Genomic DNA, 2563 nt, shown 5'->3' with positions numbered 1-2563 from the left:
CAAACTTTTGACTTGTACTGTATATATATTATAAACAAATAACAATGATCATCCATACGTGCTTCATTCTGACATGACGGACCACTTAATTTTCAGTCATTCATGTCAATTATCAGAATCAATGTGCACTCTAGTGCACAAATATATTTTTAAATATATTTTATTAGCAGGAGAGAACTTGTACAGGGGGGTAGCAGGGGAGAAGAGGTTTCGGGGTTAGGGTTAGTATGGGGGGGGGTAGTGAGGGTGAAGCGGTCTTTAGGAGGGACTGTTAAGATGTAGCTTGAAGAGATGGGTTTTCAATCTACGGCGGAAGATCGGAAGTGATGCACTCACTGCAATGTAAGTCGCTTTGGATAAAAGTGTCAGCTAAATGGCATATTTATTTAACATTCCCCCCGAACTTCAAGAGGTGACTTTCCTCAAACAGATCTCTTTTCCTCTATATGTCTCACATACTGTGACACATACAGTGTTCCCTTTACAGCAGGTGTGGAAAATCCATCTTCTAGTGAGTCTAGTCTACTGCCTGCTGAACTGCGAGAAATGAGTGCCCCCTACTGGCCACTGAAGTACAGCACAGCAAATTCCTACATTAGACTCGCGGCTTGATAAAATGCAATTCATAAATTTTGGTTTTACCATTAGATTAGATTAGATTAGATTAGATTCAACTTTATTGTCATTGTGCAGAGTCAACGAAATGCAGTTAGCGTCTAACCAGAAGTGCAAAAAAAGCAGAAAAGTGCAATGTGAACAATATATACAGGTAGTGCAGTATAAGCAGTATAAGTAGTGCAGTATAAGCAGTATACTGTATATCGATTGCTTTGATCATAATATCGATGATCGATTTACACCATGAAAGTTTAGCTTGAGATAGAGTGTCTAGGTTATGAAAATACGGTGGACTGGAATATTTTTTGTTCTTTTTTAATAAAAATAAAAATAAACAAAATAAAATAGAAGCATCTCAATAAAAATATGTTTTTCAAAATTATAATTATGAGCTTTAAATCACTGTTTGATGACTTGTTTCAACATAAACAACAAATATCACACTATAATTCTGGATAATCTATTGAAATAAGAAATCAACTTAAAAAAGGTAAAGACAAAACTTATTATTAGCTTGTTCTATGATTATACAGGTGTTAGATGATTAGGGGCTCTTGCACATGGCTCCAGACCCCTCCCACATGCTTATGATGCTTCTAGACAAATAATAATATATATATATGCCGTTTAGCTGAGGCTTTTATCCAAAGCGACTTACATTGCAGTGAATGCATACATTTCAGTATATATGGTCCCAGCGGGAATCAAACCCACAACCTAAGCGTTGTCAACTGCAGCCATCCATTTCTTTACCCACTGCTGTGTTGAGTTGGCACATTTCTGTTTTCCTCTCTTCAAAGTAAGTCTGAAATACAGTCACAGGAAAATTATGAATATCACGAAGACCACTATGAAAATGATCAGTGATTGACTGGTTACTTGTACTCTGTGTTCACAGAAAAGCTGAACTCCAAATGAGTCCTTATAGCCTCCCATCCTAAGCACTCCTGTAGATCTGAAAGGGCTAGATAAGAAATATAGTAATTGCTCCACATTGCTTGTGATAGCTCCTTTAGGCAGGTGTAAGTCGCTTTGGATAAAAGCGTCTGCTAAATGTCCAAAATGTAAAAAAATATAAAGGTCCAGAGGAATGATGCCAAATTGATTCCGTTCATGAACCACTCCTTTCATATCTGCAGGAGTTTCTATGGGGTAAGAACAACTAGGTTCTAATATGGAATGTAACCTAGCAAATACTCACATGACCATGTTTGGCTTGGAGCAGTTCGGGTGTAACCTTTTATAACTGACTACCACTGCGTCCTTGTGAAGACTCTGTTCAGCGCTGAGGCAACATTTGATCGGCGCATGGTTGTCTGTAAATGTTGTGAGAATTGTTGTCAGTATACTGTACATGATTTGTTGCTAAACCAATTCCCCTATGAGGGATAATAACGTTATCTACTGTTAATACAAGTCAAGTACTATTGTATACTTCAAGTACTATTGTACACTACTGAATATGCAACAACATCATTTACACAGTAAGGTCATACATAGAGATACATACAGTACAGTACAGTTAAGTACAAGCAGGGCAACAAGTCAGGTGCAGAGGAGACGAATTGTATAGTACTTACAACAATCTGCCAGGGCACAGAGTCCAGAGAGGAGGAGGATGATGGCGAATGCTGTCTTCATAGTCAGAGACAGGTGTTGAGCTGTATAGTGTACAGTATCTATAGCTATGGCTGTATCTGTGGCTGTGTATCTGTTCTTTACACAGATAGGTTGCTGACTGTCCTGTCAGGACATGCCCTCCTTTTTATCAGACAGCTCTCACTGAGGGACAGAGCACGTTCCATGACTAAAACCACAGAGCAGGTTCCATGACCAAAACCACAGAGCACGGTCCATGACTAAAACCACAGAGCGCGTTCCATGACTAAAACAACAATCACAAAATAAAAACACACACACAAACACAGATATATATATATATACA

General features: G+C 38.4%; 1 long non-coding RNA gene across 1 annotated transcript; it reads right to left on the bottom strand.

The window, feature by feature from the left end:
- Window positions 1-914: 914 nt before the first annotated feature.
- Window positions 915-2326, bottom strand: LOC310818482. The gene is made up of 3 exons (XR_014554714.1): window positions 2199-2326; window positions 1820-1934; window positions 915-1423 (listed from the first exon to the last, which is right to left on the bottom strand). It is a non-coding gene; the product is annotated as an uncharacterized lncRNA (long non-coding RNA).
- Between the last annotated feature and the right edge of the window lie 237 nt (window positions 2327-2563).

The sequence above is a fragment of the Argentina silus genome (genome assembly GCF_951799395.1).
Source record: "Argentina silus genome assembly, chromosome: 17".
Lineage (NCBI taxonomy): Eukaryota > Metazoa > Chordata > Actinopteri > Argentiniformes > Argentinidae > Argentina > Argentina silus.
This window is presented reverse-complemented; position numbering and strand designations above follow the sequence as displayed.